This window comes from Mauremys reevesii, linkage group 16 (assembly GCF_016161935.1).
Source record: "Mauremys reevesii isolate NIE-2019 linkage group 16, ASM1616193v1, whole genome shotgun sequence".
Classification (NCBI taxonomy): Eukaryota; Metazoa; Chordata; order Testudines; family Geoemydidae; genus Mauremys; species Mauremys reevesii.
In genome coordinates this window covers 1381138-1399756 of record NC_052638.1, presented here as the reverse complement: position 1 = coordinate 1399756, position 18619 = coordinate 1381138, and the positions used below count along the sequence as shown (strand labels likewise).

At 49.4% G+C, this 18619-nt stretch overlaps 1 pseudogene; it reads right to left on the bottom strand.

Annotated features, from left to right (window-relative positions):
• Positions 1–582: 582 nt before the first annotated feature.
• The window catches only part of LOC120384202, a 44641-nt pseudogene continuing 26604 nt past the window's right edge, over positions 583–18619 (bottom strand).

The window sequence follows — 18619 nt, the reverse complement described above, 5'->3', positions numbered from 1 at the left end:
AGCAAATCTTTGTATAACAGAAAACAATGTAAAAGTAAATTCTATTTTTCTACTGACACTTCTAATGCTGGTGTTGCTGTTTACCAATAAAGTCTAATGATCGCTGTGAAGCAGACCTGTGTACATCGTCTTTGTGGAGCGGTGGGAGGGTGGATAGTGGTGCTTCCCATTCAACTGTTTCCTGTTCCTTTGTTTTAGTGAGCTAATATAGATAGAGAATTAGGTGAATTTCCTGCTAAAAGCCCAATTTGTTATATATGGAAATCCACACTATCTATCCCGTGCCTGGAGTCTGTTATTTCAGTAAGCTCAGCTGGATTATGCACACTTAATTTAGTGTCTATAACTGCCATTGTAATACTTTGCTTTTCATCAGAGGCTCTCCAAATGCTACACAAGGGTCAGGCAGCTTTAGGGGGAAAACTGAGACTAAGCGATATGCCCAAGGGCCCACCAGCTCAGTGGCAGAGCTGCCTCCCCTCTAATTACTAGGCAATAATTTCCTTTAAAGAAATGTCCTCCTTGTGTCCTGAACCCATAACCCAAAAGGCTTCATTGCAGGACTGAGGAGAGAGACTCAGTAACAGCACTAGTTCAGGCAGAGATGTTTATTCATGAGATGCAGACGGGTGCTGGGGTGTCCTGTGTACACTGCTGGTGAAATCATTCCTGTAGGCCAGGCTCTCACCATGGCACAGTTCTTCCTGTCCAGTCCATTATGATCCCATGGTGTTTCTCAGAGCAGGTGGAGAGCACCTTCAGAATCCCCTGCACGCTGTCCTCCACCGTCAGCTCTGCCTGCAGCATGCACATGAAAGAGGGAGAATGAAACTTCACTCGTGTTCAAAGCACCCACCCCAGGGAAGTGGGCTCCTGGCCTCGATGGCAGCTGGCCCACACCTTCCTGTGCTCGCTGCTTCCTTCTGGATCACAGCTAGCAAATCCAGGCTGTTGCTGGGGGGCCAATAGTTGCCTTTCTGGAAGGAAGGGGGAGCACAGATCTTGTGAACCTGGGGTGGGGGGTGGAAATACAGACTGGAGGAGAAGCTGCAGCAGCTGCTGGACCTCTCAAAGTTGGAAGCAGATCAAGTTCTCGTGGACAAGTAGAGGCACAAATAAAGGAGCTAAAGGGGGGAGAAATATTGGAGGGGGGGACAAAAGGACCTGGGGACACAGATGAGGCAGGATGGGGGATACAGCTGGAGCATATGGGACCATAGGTGAGATGCAGACAGGGACACGAAGATGGGAGAAAAATGACTGGAAAGGGAGGAAGATTTAACCCCATCATACTTCCAGAAAACACAAACCACATCCTTGGTTATTCCCTATCCATCTGCAAGAGTGTGGGTTGCAGCAGGGGGGGAAATCACAATGGTCTTGTGCCCTGATGATCCTAGGGCCTACTAGCGAAGTGACTACAAATGCAGGTTTTAGTGGGACGCTCCCAGCCTTCACAGCATCCTGCAGCCCCGCAAATGTCCGATGACTCCAGAAATGTCCTGGCTTCTCACTTCATTAGTCAAACCCTGTTTATTTTACAACTACAAAATATTTGTTCCAAGTGGAGGAGTCTGCAGGTGCAAACAGGGCAGTGGGTGCAGGGCACGTTCAGCACCAGCAGTGGCTGGAGTGCAGAGAAAAGCCGAATGAGCACAGATGTTATCAGTGCTCTTCGTTTGCTCCAAGTGAATGTGAGCAGCGCGTGGCCAGGGGATTTCATTTGGATGATACTAAAGGTCTGAGTCTGGCTAACTTTTCCCACTAGGAAACTTGTCTCGGTATCAGCAGCAAAGCAAAGTACCACTCTGGTCTGAGAAATGGAAAGAGATGGCAATGAATGATTTGTGTCTTGCTTCGGGTGCCTGGATGCCTATATGAACCTTCGGCTAAATTCTCCTTTTTTACATAAGTGCCACTCCATTAATGTCATGGGGGTGGCACAGGTGTAACTAAGGCAAGATCGGGTCCCTTTGACTTAGAACAGAGATGAGTGAAGTTCTAGATCTCATCAGCTGTTTTTCTTCCCTGGAAACCAAAGTAGAAGCTATAAATTCTCAGCTGAAGCCCTGCGTCAGGCAGACTCTTACCTGGGTTACCAACATTGGTCCCACAACGTTGATTTTATACACGGCCAACATATCTGCAGCAATCGCTGACTCCAGGGTGCTCTCTGACATAACGCCAGCATTATTTATCAGCAAATTCAGGCCAGATCCTCCGAGATGGGCCTCAGCTTTCTTTGCAGTGCCTGGATGCTCGCGGGGTCTGTAGCTTCTGAAGAGAGTGATGATGGGATTTATTACGAGCGTGGGTTGGTTCCATTCCTGTGAAATAAATATGGCTGAGGTTACAGTGGTTTGTGTTGAAGAGAGAGAGATGTCATCCCTTACCAGCTGAGCTCTCGGGAGATAGTTGTAGAGCTGTGGCTGGTTCCTTCAAGCTATCAATATATCACATACAAAAAACTGCATACAAACAGAGTTAATTAGGTTACAAAGTCAAGCCCTCAAATGTAAGATTTGTAGCTTTACAATTGTCTGCACAACCTTAATTCTGTTCCCTTGCCCATCTAGCTGTGCACTGAAGGAGGCATGCAGCCTGTGGAAAAAATAGTATGTGGTCATGTAATTAAGAACTGTATCATGATGCAGTAGGTTGCAAGACCAATCTTAATTCTGGCATTTCTTAACCTATGGGAGCTTGATTTTGCAATCTAATTAACATTATTTTAATGTAGTTTTTTAATCTCATTTCCTAGGGGTTTTTTAGAGAATGAAAAAGCTAAAAAGAAGCTCTGTTATTTACACCTGTAACCACCCCACTTCATATATCATGAATACAGCTTTGAATTGTGAATGCTTCAGCACAGACTTCTACCACTTGTCTACAAAACTAAATAGATTTGCTAGCAATAGGAGGAGGTTGTTATACTGGAAGGGGATGAGTTGGTGTCATCACATTCCTGGGGGGATAGCTCAGTGGTTTGAGTATTGACCTGTTAAACCCAGGGTTGTGAGTTTAATCCTTCAGGGGGCCACTTAGGGATCTGAGGCAAAAATCAGTACTTGGTCCTGCTAGTGAAGGCTGGGGGCTGGACTTGATGACCTTTCAGCCCTATGAGATAGGCATATCTCCATGTATTTTTTTTAATAGAATCATAAAATATGGAAGAGACCTCAGGAGGTCATCTAGTCCAACCCCCTGCTCAAAGCAGGACCAATCCCCAACTAAATCATCCCAGCCAGGGCTCTGTCAAGCCTGACCTTAAAAACCTCTAAGGAAAGAGATTCCACCACCTCCCTAGGTAACCCATTCCAGTGCTTCACTACGCTCCTAGTGAAAAAGTTTTTCCTAATATCCAACCTAAACCTCCCCCACTGCAACTTGAGACCATTACTCCTTGTTCTGTCATCTGCCACCACAGTCTAGATCCATCCTCTTTGGAACCCCCCTTCAGGTAGTTGAAAGCAACTATCAAATTCCCCCTCTTCTTCTCTTCTGCAGACTAAAGAATCCCAGTTCCCTCAGCCTCTCCTCAAAAGTCACGTGCTCCAGTCCCCTAATCATTTTTGTTGTCCTCCACTGGACTCTTTCCAATTTTTCCACATCCTTCTGGAAAAATTGGAAAGAGTCCAGCAGAGGGCAACAAAAATTCACGGAAGCCTGGTTTGCTTCCCCTTCTCCCCCAAAAAAGTCAGGAGCTCTTGCCACATGTGGTGTCCCCAGAAAGGGAGCTGCACTGGTGCTATGTATCAGATCAGAGGGATGGTCAGACAGGGAGCCCAGCTGGCTCCCTCCTATCCCCTCCCCACCTTGCCCTGCTACAGCAGCTCAGGCATCTCCTGGTCATTTGGCTGTGAACCCCCACAGAGGGGAGATTGGGGGGCTGACTCTGAGGAGGGAATCCCACCCCCGAATGCCCTGGCTGATAGCCACAAGACACGAGTTGAAGCTCTGACTGAGGGGACAGATTCCAGCAGTCAGACTGGGGCAGGGATGTGCTGCTAATGGGCAGTACTTTCCAGGAGCTGCAGTCAGTTGTGTCCCCTTGATCAGCAGACGGGGGAGCAGAGAACATGCCCTGGGCTGGTTGTAAGGGCAGGAAGGTAACAGGCTGGGCTTTGCCCCAGATTCTCCATTCTTTCAGCAGGTGGCACTTTTCTGCTGGCAAAGGGCACCATGGGATTTGCTGACTCACTGGTGCAGCTGGCGGTTTGCCCTGCCCATTGCCTACAGCCTGGCTCAGCCATGGTACAAAGGCACCTTTCAGTGATAACAGACAAGCCTGGACCTAGCACCATCTTTGGGCTGTGTAACTCTGGGGCCTGGTACAATCAGAGGGAGCTTACCTTTGCCGCCTACGTGCAAAGCCAGAATCAGGTGGGATCACTTACTCTGCAGGGCTTTGTGTTTGCTGCTGCAGAAATAACAGCTGCTGACAGCAGGGATTTGCACTGGGTGCAGCTGAACTGGGCTGGGCTCTGACTCAGCTGCAAGTGTAGGAAAGGAAAACTGTTCTGCCCCAGGTCAGATATTTTTAGGGGGACAGTGCAGGTTTAGATGCAAGATTAGAAAGGTTCCCCTGGTAAGAGAACAAAAGAGGGAAGGGTTGGAGCGAATCTGTGCAGTGGCCACACAGGGGAGTCACAGCACAACAGCTGAGCGCGCTCAGGTGCACAGCGTGTAGTTTGAACTGCTGAGCCATGTAGACATAGAATCACAAAGGGCCAGATTCCCTGCTGAAGGAAATTGGCTTGTGTAAAAGCTCAACAGAGCTGGGCAAAAGGACTGTGAAGGAGAGTTAGAATGTAGGGCATTTCTAGGGTGTTTGGAGAGAATATACCTAGCAGCAGTATCACAAGGTTTGGATGCTTGTAAGGCAAATTTCTTGGAAGCTAAAAGATACTGCATTATGGAACCACCAAAGTATGGTCAAAACTTAGGGGAAAACATTTACAAAAAAAGACCAGTTCTTTTCCCCCATTTTGCAATTTTTGAAATGGAGTAATCTTCCATTTTAAAAATTTTTCATTACCTTTTAAAAAATGTTAAATTTCCTTTTTTACGTATTTATTTCCACACACACAAACACACAGAGCTCCTTCTTTCCTCTTTCTAGGAAGGTGCAATAAAAATGACTAATACCCAGAGTTTTGTTTGTTTGTTTTCTCCCACTCTGTAACTTTTCAAAACTTCTCTAACTTTGGAAAAGTTTGCAGAGCAGCAACAGAAAAAAGCAAACTGTGGGATTCTAGATCTTTTCAAAACTCCCTCATCTTTTAAAGGATTCCAGAGTGATAAAGTCGCAGCCTTTCCTTCTTCCCCTCTAACTTTTCCAAAGTTGAAAAAAGTCTGAAAAGTTTCAGAGTGGAAAGGGAAAAAAGAGAGAAAAGAAAATTGGACTGAGTCAGAGCCCAGCCCAGTTCAGCGGCACCCAGTGCAAATCTCTGCTGTCAGCAGCTGTTATTTCTGCAGCAGCAAACACAAACTCCACCCCACTCCAGTCTATTCATTTAGTGGGGGAAAAATTAGAGAAAGGGAGAAACTTAAATATGAAATTTCCAACATTTTGGGGTTTTCAAAAACTGAAAAGAAAATTTTCCTTTTTTTTTCAAAATTTCCCGTAAAAAATGACTTTTTATTGTGAAAAGTTTGATTTCCTAGGGCAAATAAACCCTTTTTTGTTGGGAATATACAAAGTCTAACTCCTCAGAGAGTGCCTCAGCTAGGCTAAACCCCACTGCTCTATGGCACCCATTCTGCTGTTACACACGTGTGATCCCCTTCATTTGAATGGGGTCACATGAGGGTAAGTTAGAGCCCATGTTGACCCTGGGTCTGGAAGTTAGTGATGTCTGGGAGCTCCAACCTAAACACCAAATTTGCACAGGCTCCTTAGAGCACCTCCCTACAGGGTTGTGCAGCTGGTGGTACCCGATCCCAGTTTGCCCGGCTGCTGTAGTATATCACAATAAACAGATATGTCCTTGGGGACTGATGTGGAATGAGTCAGTATTTTGGACTTTAATGGGGGTGAGTTAATCAAACAGTGATTAAGGCTACAGAATCCTGGCCATGGGAGCCAGAGTTGCATAAGAACGGGGTGGGGGAGCTGCGTCCGAGCAGCAGGGTCTGGAGGCACTGGGATTGGCAAAGGACAGAATGTCTCTGGGGCGTGGGGAGTCACCAGAGCAGAATGGCAGCACCTTGCACCCACTCTGCACAAGGCGCAGGGCAATGGAGAATAAGGCCCAACATAGAGTTGGGTAAAAGTGGGGTCAGCCCAAATCTGACCTTTTGCGACAGGCAAGATTCCTGGATTTAACAGGGCCGGGGTTTCGGGGTGGAGGGGAACATGCAGCTGGCAAGCATTGTGGAAGACAGGCCCAGGAGGCCCTACACGCCCTTCCCTGCCCCCTAGGCCAGGTGCAGAGTGCATGCTGGGAGTGTGTGGAGGAGCCAGAGGTAAGCTGGGGGAGAAGGAGTGAGCTGCAGCACTGTCATCCATCGGGCAGTGTGGGGGGCCTGCTGGTTGCCTATGTTGCTGCATGAGCTGGTTCAGCCCTGGACTGGGAGGGTACAAATGTGGCATAAAACCACCTTCCTTCACCCCTGCCCCCTTCAGCAGATCTGTGAGGTTTATGTTAGTCCACAGCAAAAAACAGCACCCAGCACCCCCAAACCTGCGGCCTTGTCTAGATGAGAGAGGTCAGTCAACTGAACTGTCCTCTAGTGTAGGGTTACCATATCTGAACATTGAAAAAAGAGGACATTCCATGGGCCCCCGCCCCGCCCCAACTCCGCCCCTTCCCTGCCCCCATTCCAGCCCCTTACCCACAGTCCCCACCCCAACTCTGCCCCCTCCCTGCCCCATTGGACCCCTTCCCCAAATCCCCAGCCCTGCCTCCTCCCCTGAGTGTGCCACATTCCCCCTCGTCCCCCGCACGTGAAACAGCTGCCTCAGAATGGAGAGGGGTAACTAGTGGTGTTCCCCAAGGGTCAGTCCTAGGACCAATCCTATTCAATTTATTCATAAATGATCTGGAGAAAGGGGTAAACAGTGAGGTGGCAAAGTTTGCAGATGATACTAAACTATTCAAGATAGTTAAGATCAAAGCAGATTGTGAAGAACTTCAAAAAGATCTCACAAAACTAAGTGATTGGGCAACAAAATGGCAAATGAAATTTAATGTGGATAAATGTAAAGTAATGCACATTGGAAAAAATAACCCCAACTATACATACAACATGATGGGGGCTAATTTAGCTACAACGAGTCAGGAAAAAGATCTTGGAGTTATCGTGGATAGTTCTCTGAAGATGTCCACGCAGTGTGCAGAGGCGGTCAAAAAAGCAAACAGGATGTTAGGAATCATTAAAAAGGGGATAGAGAATAAGACTGAGACTATATTATTGCCCTTATATAAATCCATGGTACGCCCACATCTCGAATACTGTGTACAGATGTGGTCTCCTCACCTCAAAAAAGATATTCTAGCACTAGAAACGGTTCAGAAAAGAGCAACTAAAATGATTAGGGGTTTAGAGAGGGTCCCATATGAGGAAAGATTAAAGAGGCTAGGACTCTTCAGCTTGGAAAAGAGAAGACTAAGGGGGGACATGATAGAGGTATATAAAATCATGAGTGATGTGGAGAAAGTGGATAAGGAAAAGTTATTTACTTATTCCCATAATACAAGAACTAGGGGTCACCAAATGAAATTAATAGGCAGCAGGTTTAAAACAAATAAAAGGAAGTTCTTCTTCAGGCAGCGCACAGTCAACTTGTGGAACTCCTTACCTGAGGAGGTTGTGAAGGCTAGGACTATAACAATGTTTAAAAGGGGACTGGATAAATTCATGGTGGCTAAGTCCATAAATGGCTATTAGCCAGGATGGGTAAGAATGGTGTCCCTAGCCTCTGTTTGTCAGAGGATGGAGATGGATGGCAGGAGAGAGATCACTTGATCATTGCCTGTTAGGTTCACTCCCTCAGGGGCACCTGGCATTGGCCACTGTCGGTAGACAGATACTGGGCTAGATGGACCTTTGGTCTGACCCGGTACGGCCTTTCTTATGTTCTTATGTTCTTCCTGGGCTCAGGGCCGGCTCCAGACCCCAGCACGCCAAGCGTGCGCTTGGGGCGGCGTGCCGCGGGAGGGCGGCAGGCGGCTCCGCTGGACCTCCCGCAGGCATGCCTGCGGATGCTCCACTGAAGCCCAACGCGCTCCCACCTGCGAGGCTGCATCCCAGCCACGGGCTCCCTCTCTGGTAGGGCTGGAGCAGAGAAGTGCTGCGTGCGTGGCCCGGGCCTTGCCCCCGGGCCCAGCGCCTCCACCCCGCTCCCAGCCAGACCTAGTGAGGCTGCGGCAGCACGGGCCCTTCCAAGGGGGAGCTCGGGCCCCCCGGAGTTGCTGCACAGACCCTGGCGGAGGGGCTCCTTGCACGGCCGGGGCGGAGGGGGTAGACAGGCTCTGCCAGAGCCGCGGGGGATGCTCGGAGGAGGGAGAAGCAGCCGTGGGTCCCCCCACCTGCAACTGGCTGCAGAGATGCCACCGCTCCTAGCAGTGGGGCGCGGGGTTGCAGTAGCACTGTGTGGGAGGCAGGGTTGCAATCCGTGACCGAGAGGGGCAGTGGGTAGGGTTATCATACGTCCGTATTTTCCAGACATTTTTATATATTTAAAAAATCCTCCTAGACGGCGATTAACAACTAAATAGCCGGACATGTCCGGGAAAATACGGACATATGGTAACCCTGCTCTACTGAGTAGGAACTGCCTTTGCACCCACACACAAGTCTAGTGCAATTGATTTCACTGGCCAGTGATCATGTCAGTTTCTCCAATAGTTTGCAGGGGTCACCTTCAGCTGATACTAGCTCAATCAGCAGAGTCCCTGTGAACACATCTCTCTGTCAATAGGGTGACCAGATGTCCCATTTTTTTGGGACTTTTTCATATGTACTTGCCTATTACCCCCCACCCCTATCCCATTTTTTCACAGTTGTTGTACCAGGCATGGCAGAAGTAGCCTGTCTGGTCACCTTTGTGTATCCTGCTGTTGAGGGGTCATCTTGCCTAGGAGCCCCTTACCCATACAAACAGCCCATGCAGAGCTCACTTGCAAGTCATTTTCAAAGTGCGCCCCTTCTCCACTTGGACCTAGAGAGTGACACCTGCTGTGGACAGAGCACTGGACTGGGACTCAGGAGACATGGGTTCTATCCCCAGCTTTGCCACTGGCCTGCTGGGTGAACTTGGGCCCCTCTCTGTGCCTCAGTTTCCTTAGCTGTAACGGGGAGAAGGATCCTGACCTTCATAAAGCCCTTTGAGAGCCAGTAATGAGAAGAGCTAGCTGTCACGGTGATGCTCTGGAACTACTCCCTATGAAGCCAGTCAGGAATCTGGGGGAGCCTCCTCCCTGTGAGCATACTGTCGCCAGGGCAAGAAGCTTACACAGCTTCAACCTTCCTGGGTCTGACCTCAGAGCATTCAGCCTCCCCTTCCACACCATGTGCTTCCCTCAGCGAGTCCACCCGGGTGGGGCTCCCAGGGAAGCCAAAGGGCCCTGCACCCCAACTCCGCAGTCAGCAGTGACTCTTAGCCAGCCAGTAAAACAGAAGGTTTATTTGTCGAGAGGTACACAGCGTAGAACAGAACTTGTTTGCACAGAACTTAGTGACTCTTAGCTAAGTCTATCTTGGGGAGTCCTGGGCCTGATGCCCTGGACATTGTCCTGCTTCCTGGGCAAAAGGTATCATCTGTTCACAGCTCCCTGCTGGGTCTCAAGTTACAAAGGGTGCTGGCCATAGCCTATGTACAGACAGCCAGGGCTGGCTCCAGGGTATTTACCTCCCCAAGCAGAAAAAAAAAAACACGATTGCGATCAGCTCTACCGCTGCTGCTTCAGTCTTCAGCAGCAATTCGGCAGTTGTTCCTTCACTCTGAGAGAGAACGAGGGACCCGCCACCAAAGATCCGGACGTGCCGCCCCTCACCGTTGGCTGCCCCAAGCAGCTGCTTGCTGGGCAGGTGCCTGGAGCCAGCCCTGATACCTACAGACAGATTTCACGGTGCATGACAGAAAGGGGCCATGACCGGGACACACTACAGTGCAGGGTCAAAGCGAACAGCAGAGAGACAAACAGAAGGAGTTTGCCTGGGATCCCTCTGAGCAGAGGTACGCTAAGTGCTGCAGTAGGGGGACTGCGCTGGTGAGTATCTGAGAGTCTGTTGGGGGGGCAGTTTGACTGTGTGCTTGATTGTTTGATTGCTTGTTTGACCAGTTTGATTTGGGAGTGCTTTGTTCCAGCTGGGCCTGACTGTTATAAAAAGGCAGTCAGCTGCAAACCAGCTGAGCAGCGAACAGCAAAGAGACAAACAGAAGGAGTTTGCCTGGGAGTTCGCCTGGAGAGAGCTCTTTGAAGGAAGAGACCATGGATGCTGAGCAATCCGCCGTTGTGACCTGCACAGGATGCGCAATGTTTGTCTTCCTTCCACAGGATAGAAGCGACTTTGTCTGTACAAAGTGCAAGCTGATCTCCATCTTGGAAGAGAAGATTCAAGGTCTGGAGAAACTAATAACAATCCTGCGTTCCATAAAAGAAAATGAGGATTTCCTGGATAGACGTCAGGATCAGCTTCAGCGGGCACAATGTTCTGAAGATTCAGAGCAGGCTACGCAGCGGGGACAGAAGGCCAGCGAGGATAAGTGGCGGCATGTGACTTCCAGAAGGGGAAAGAGTACCAGAAACATCCATGTACCAGAAACACAGATACAGGTGAGCAACCGTTTTCATGTTCTCTCCACAGGTACTAGTGCAGAGAGTGGAGTGGATGATACACCTGAGGGAACAGAGCAGAAGGAGACTCCACTGATTGGAAGGCATGAGATGCACCGTCCTAGGGATGGGGGTTCCACGACCACCACTCCCAAGAGGAGGAGGAGGAGGGTGGTGGTGGTCGGGGACTCTCTCCGCAGGGGGACTGAGTCATCTATCTGCCGCCCTGACCGGGAAAACCGAGAGGTGTGCTGCTTGCCAGGGGCTAGGATTCACGATGTGACGGAGAGACTGCCGAGACTCATCGAGTCCTCGGATCGCTACCCCTTCCTGCTTCTCCACGTGGGCACCAATGATACTGCCAAGAATGACCTTGAGCGCATCACTGCAGACTACGTGGCTCTGGGAAGAAGGATAAAGGAGTTTGAGGCGCAAGTGGTGTTCTCGTCTATCCTCCCTGTGGCAGGAAAAGGCCAGGATAGAGACCGTCGAATCGTGGAAATCAACGAATGGCTACGCAGATGGTGTCGGAGAGAAGGGTTTGGATTCTTTGACCATGGGATGGTCTTCCAAGAAGAAGGATTGCTAGGCAGAGATGGGCTCCACCTCACGAAGAGAGGGAAGAGCATCTTTGCAAGCAGGCTGGCTAACCTAGTGAGGAGGGCTTTAAACTAGGTTCACCGGGGGAAGGAGACCAAAGCCCCGAGGTAAGTGGGGAAGTGGGATTCCGGGAGGAAGCACAAGCAGGAGACTGCAAGAGGGGAGGACTCCTGTCTCAGACCGAGAAAGCGGGACAATCAGCGAGTTATCTTAAGTGCCTATACACAAATGCAAGAAGCCTGGGGAACAAGCAGGAAGAACTAGAAGTCCTGGCACAGTCAAGGAATTATGATGTAATTGGAATAACAGAGACTTGGTGGGATAACTCACATGATTGGAGTACTGTCATGGATGGATATAAACTGTTCAGGAAGGACAGGCAGGGCCGAAAAGGTGGGGGAGTTGCGTTGTATGTAAGAGAGCAGTATGACTGCTCAGAGCTCCGGTATGAAACTGCAGAAAAACCTGAGAGTCTCTGGATTAAATTTAGAAGTATGAACAACAAGGGTAATGTCGTGGTGGGAGTCTGCTACAGACCACCAGACCAGGGGGATGAGGTGGACGAGGCTTTCTTCCAGCAACTAACAGAAGTTGCTAGATCACAGGCCCTGGTTCTCATGGGTGACTTTAATCACCCTGATATCTGCTGGGAGAGCAATACAGCAGTGCACAGACAATCCAGGAAGTTTCTGGAAAGTGTAGGGGACAATTTCCTGGTGCAAGTGCTGGAGGAACCAACTAGGGGCAGAGCTCTTCTTGACCTGCTGCTCACAAACAGGGAAGAAATAGTAGAGGAAGCAATAGTGGATGGGAACCTGGGAGGCAGTGACCATGAGATGGTTGAGTTCAGGATCCTGACACAAGGAAGAAAGGAGAGCAGTAGAACAGAGACCCTGGACTTCAGAAAAGCAGACTTCGACTCCCTCAGGGAACTGATGGGCAAGGTCCCCTGGGAGAATAACATGACGGGGAAAGGAGTTGAGGGAAGCTGGCTGTATTTTAAAGAATCCTTATTGAGGTTGCAGGAACAAACCATCCCGATGTGTAGGAAGAAAAGTAAATATGGCAGGCAACCAGCTTGGCTTAACAGTGAAATCCTTGCTCGTCTTAAACACAAAAAAACAGCTTACAAGAAGTGGAAGATTGGACAAATAACCAGGGAGGAGTATAAAAGTATTGCTCAGGCATGCAGGAGTGAAATTAGGAAGGCCAAATCACGCTTGGAGTTGCAGCTAGCCGGAGATGTTAGGAGTAACAAGAAGGGTTTCTTCAGATATGTTAGCAACAAGAAGAAAGTCAAGGAAAGTGTGGGCCCCTTGCTGAATGAGGGAGGGAACCTAGTGACAGAGGATGTGGAGAAAGCTAGTGTACTCAATGCTTTTTTTGCCTCTGTCTTCACAAACAAGGTCAGCTCCCAGACAGCTGCACTCTGCAGCACGGTATGGGGAGGAGGTGACCAGCTCTCTGTGGGGAAAGAAGTAGTTCGGGACTATTTAGAAAAGCTGGACGAGCACAAGTCCATGGGGCCGGATGCGCTGCATCCGAGGGTGCTAAAGGAGTTGGCCGGTGAGATTGCAGAGCCATTGGCCATTAACTTTGAAAAATCATGGCGATCGGGGAAGGTCCCAGATGACTGGAAAAAGGCTAATGTAGTGCCCATCTTTTAAAAAGAGAAGAAGGAAGATCCAGGGAACTACAGGCCAGTCAGTCTCACCTCAGTCCCTGGAAAAATCATGGAACAGGTCCTCAAGGAATCAATTCTGAACCACTTAAAGGAGGGGAAAGTGATCAGGAACAGTCAGCATGGATTCACCAAGGGCAAGTCATGCCTGACTAACCTAATTGCCTTCTATGATGAGATAACCGGCTCTGTGGATGAGGGGAAAGCAGTGGATGTGCTATTTCTGGACTTTAGCAAAGCTTTTGATACAGTCTCCCACAGTATTCTTGCCAGCAAGTTAAAGAAGTATGGGCTGGATGAATGGACGGTAAGGTGGATAGAAAACTGGCTAGATGGTCGGGCTCAACGGGTAGTGATCAATGGTTCCATGTCTAGTTGGCAGCCGGTATCAAGTGGGGTGCCCCAAGGGTCGGTGCTGGGGCCGGTTTTATTCAATATCTTCATTAACGATCTGGAGGATGGTGTGGACTGCACCCTTAGCAAGTTTGCAGATGACACCAAACTGGGAGGAGTGGTTGATATGCTGGAGGGTAGGGATAGGATACAGAGGGACCTAGACAAATTAGAGGATTGGGCCAAAAGAAATATGATGAGGTTCAACAAGGACAAGTGCAGAGTCTTGCACTTAGGATGGAAGAATCCCATGCACTGCTACAGACTAGGGACCGAATGGCTGGGCAGCAGTTCTGCAGAAAAGGACCTAGGGGTTACAATGAACGAAAAGCTGAATATGAGTCAACAGTGTGCCCTTGTTGCCAAGAAGGCTAATGGCATTTTGGGTTGTATAAGTAGGGGCATTTCCAGCAGATCGAGGGATGTGATCATTCCCCCCTATTCAGCACTGGTGAGGCCTCACCTGGAGTACTGTGTCCAGTTTTGGGCCCCACACTACAAGAAGGATGTGGATAAATTGGAGAGAGTCCAGCGGAGGGCAACAAAAATGATTAGGGGGCTGGAACACATGATTTATGAGGAGAGGCTGAGGGAACTGGGATTGTTTAGCCTGCAGAAGAGAAGAATGAAGGGGGATTTGATAGCTGCTTTCAGCTACCTGAAAGGAGGTTCCAAAGAGGATGGATCTAGACTGTTCTCAGTGGTAGAAGATGACAGAACAAGGAGTAATGGTCTCAAGTTGCAGAGGGGGAGGTTTAGGTTGGATATTAGGAAAAACGTTTTCACTAGTAGGGTGGTGAAGAACTGGAATGGGTTACCTAGGGAGGTGGTGGAATCTCCTTCCTTAGAGGTTTTTAAGGTCAGGCTTGACAAAGCCCTGGCTGGGATGATTTAGTTGGGTTTGGTCCTGCTTTGAGCAGGGGGTTGGACTAGATGACCTCCTGAGGTCCCTTCCAACCCTGAGATTCTATGATTCTATGAAGGAGCTGTGGAACGCCTTCCACAAGGAAAGGGAGGCAAACTGCTGCTCCGGTGCTGCACCCACAAGTTGCCGGTTCTACAAAGAGCTGGACACAACATTCAGGGGCAACCCCACCTCCACTGTGAAGGCCCCTGTGGATACTTCGGTGGCTCATGTGCCAGTTGAGAGCGGACCAAGCCAGGAGGAGAAAATCTTGGACGAGCATGTGGAGCGCAGAGGCAGCTCTAGGCACCAGCAAAGCAAACAACTGCTTGGGGCAGCCCATTTGCAGGGGCGGCAGCTGGCAGGGATCCAGTCTGGGAGCTGAGAACCAACAGGGGGCCCTGGGAGCTGTAGTTCCTTGGTTAGCTCCTTGCCTATAGAGCCAGCCCTGGAGCAGGGAAAGAACTACATTTCCCAGCATTCCCTTGGCCATTCTCAACAGGAAAGGGAGGGGGAGGGAATACGGTAGCTGAAACCTTATGCTGCAGCTTGCTGTGAATGGAGAGCTCACTGGTAGAGCGGGGTGGCACTGTGAATGGGGAACAAGTATGCCCAAGGAGTAGAAGGCTTTGGCCCAGATATCCCCTTCAGAAGACATCTCCAGACTGGATTAGGGATATTGATGTGACCTCACCTTGCAGCCCCCAAAGAAGGAAGTGGGTGGACTAAATGGACAGTGCCCCTCTCAATATCTGAAGCCTAGCAAGGGAGGTACGTGGATCCTACTAGAATTTAAAATGAAAAGTAAGGGAGGGGAGGCTCTGGACGTGGGCAGCTTTAGATACAGTATCAGGCACGTAGGAGGATTTCCACTTCTGAGCCATGGAAGCAGAAATTGACTTTTCCTTTCCAGATTTAGCTAATATTCAGAAAGGGAATCTAGCACCTGCCTTCCAGATTTGATCACCTCAAAATTCAGGAGTGCTCAAGCTCAATTTGGGCAGCTGTTACTTCATTTCTTCCAAATCAAATATACTGATCCCCTGTAATTTGCTCTAGAAAACGTAGGATAAAATTGAGCAAGAAATGCTTCCCAGTGATTTTTAGTACTGGAATTGCTATTTTCAACAGCCATTGCCTTTTTGTTTGTTTAAAAGGAAGACAGTGAGATTGCATTGGCAAATTCCCCATAGAAACAAAGAGTGGAACAAAAGAATAATAAAGGCACCTCAACTTTTCCTCATTTATGGAGGACAGTCTTATAATATGCATCCAGATATCCTCCAGTCACACAAGCTGAAAATTGTTCCACTTTACTGCAGTTCTGTAACCCTATGGGAACCAATCCTGTCTGTGTTCTGTGCACATCCAAAATTCCTGCTGAATGACCCGCCCTGGGAGCAAGTTACCAGTGACCCAGGGCTGGGGCAGAAGGAGGGTGCAGGTGGGGGGCCCAGGGCTGGGGCGGCAGGGGGTGTGGGTGGTGGGGGCAGAGCCCAGGGCTGGGGTGGCAGGAGGTGTGTGGGTCAAGGGACACTGGTGAGGAGGAAGGGGGGAGCCCAGAGCTGGGGCAGCACGGGGTATGGGGAGGGAGTCCATGGCTGGACCAGCAGGGCGGGGGATGAGTGAGGGAAGGCCAAGGGCTGGGATGGCAGGGGGTGCGGGTGGGGAGGGAGAGCCCAGGGCTGGGGCAGCGGGGGGGGGAGAGCCCAGAGCTGGGGCAGCCAGGAGATGTGGAGGGGAGCCCAGGGCTGGGGTGGGGGCAGCCAAATTTTTTTTTACTTAGGGCGGCAAAAAAATTAGAGCCAGCCCTGGGTTTGAGTTCACTGAACTCCAAGGGAAACCCTGTAAGACCCCAGGGTCTAGACCCCAGACCTGTAGAGCTACCAGCATCTCCAGGATGCCACACCCTGCTTGTGCTCCATGACTGTGGACATAAACCATGGGAAGTCCCACCTCAAGGCATCTGTCAGGCAGCAGCCTCGTGTTCCTGATTGGCTTCTCACCCTCTATAAACTCAAGAGGCGTTCCAGGAAGTGTCTAGGCAACACTATGGGTCTTTTGTAGCTGCAACAATGATTTCTACTCATTGCTTCTGAACTCCTGGCTTTGACCTTGGCTTGACTTGGACTTTGTCTCCTGCCCCAGACCTTATTTGGACTCTGATCTTTGGTATCAACCCAGGTCTGGAACCTATGAACTCCTCCACCACTGCCAGGCACAGGTTTGCCCCTCCTCTGACCGTTGGTCATGACTATCCCTTGTTGGGATCCTGACATGCTCCAGGGGTGGGAGACCCCGGACTTTGCACTAGTTTAACTTCAAGTTCTTGGATTTAATGTGGGAATCACCAGATGAAATTCCACAGCCTGGGTTCTGCAGGAAGTCAGGCTAGAGGATCATAATGATCCCTTCTGGCCTTACCCTCTGAATCCAGAACTCATGGGAGTGCAGGAGGCAGCCATTGGGAGGCCTGGATGGAGTCTGTCGTGAATCGGCAGGATGCAGCCCTTTAAACAACCTTAGCCCACATCTACAAACTGTAAAAAACTTGGTCAGAGCCAACACATCAATCCCAAAATGGAGCCCGAGAAGGTGTCAGGTATCTTGCTCAGCTCAGCTTGGAATCTGTTCTTAATAGGTGACATGAGAGTGGTTGGAATATTTGTGGATTCACAGATATTCAGGCCAGCAGGGACCTTTACATAATCCAGGCTGATCTCCTGTGTAGCCCAGCCCAGAGAATTTCATCCAGTTATTGCTCTGTTAAGCCAGTACTTGTGTTTAACTAAAGCATCTAATTGAAAAAGCCAGCCCGTCTCGATGTGAAGACATCAAGAGATGGAGAATCCACTACTTCCCTTAGTAGTTTGGTCCAGTGTTCAATCATCCTGACTGTTAAAAAATTGTGCCTTATTTATTGTTTGAAATGGTCTGGCCTTAACTTCAAGCCATTAGTTCTTCTCCTCCCCCCCCCGCCCTAGATTAAACAGCCAGTATTTTTCTCCCCATGAAGGATTAATACATTGTAATCAAATCACCTCTTGATTTTTCTGATAAGCTAAAGAGATTGAGCTCCTTTTGTCTCTCACTGTGAGGCATTTTCTCCAACCCTCAAATCATTTTGTGTCTCCTGTCTGCACCCACCATTTATTCAACATCCTTTTAAAAATGTGGACACAAGAACTGGCTGCAGTATTCCGATATCGATCTCACAAATGGCATATACAGAGGTAAAATCACCTCTCTATTTCCCTGTTCATACATCCAAGGATCATTTTATTCCTTTTTGCCACAGCATCTAGTGGTTGGTTCTCTGCAGAGAAGCACTGAGGCCTGGTCTACACTACGCGTTTAAACCGATTTTAGGAGTGTTAAACCGATTTAACGCCACACCCATCCACACTAAAAGGCCCTTTATATCGATTTAAAGGGCTCTTTAAACCGGTTTCTGTACTCCTCCCCAACGAGAGGAGTAGCGCTAATATCGGTATTACCATATCAGATTAGGGTTAGTGAGGCCGCAAATCAACGGTATTGGCCTCCGGGCGGTATCCCACAGTGCACCACTGACCGCTCTGGACAGCAATCAGAACTCGGATGCAGTGGCCAGGTAGACAGGAAAAGCCCCGCGAACTTTTGAATATCATTTCCTGCTTGCCCAACGTGAAGCTCCGATCAGCACGGGTGGCGATGCAGTCCCAAATCCAAAAAGAGCTCCAGCATGGACCGTATGGATGTGATCGCTGTATGGGCAGGCAAATCTGTTCTATCAGAGCTCCGTTACAGAAGACGAAATTCCAAAGCATTTTTAAAAAATCTGCAGACAGAGGCCACAGCAGGGACTCAGCACACTGCTGCGTGACAAGTGTAACAGAAAGCCAAAGAATCAAATGGACGCTCATGGAGGGAGGGAGGGGGGACTGAGGACTCCAGCTATCCCACAGTTCCTGCAGTCTCCGAAAAGCATTTGCATTCTTGACTGAGCTCCCAATGCCTGTAGGGTCAAACACATTGTCTGGGGTGATTCAGTGCATAGCTCATCAATTTACGCCCCCCCACCCACCCCCAGAAGGAAAAGCGAAAAAATTGTCTCTTGACTCTTTTAAATGTCACCCTATGTCTACTGAATGCTGCTGGCAGATGCGATGCTGCGGCACTGAATTGTAGCATACTCGCCCCCCCTCCTTGGTGGCTGATGGTACAATATGACTGCTAGCCATCATCATCATCAACCTGGTGGCAGATAGTACAGTA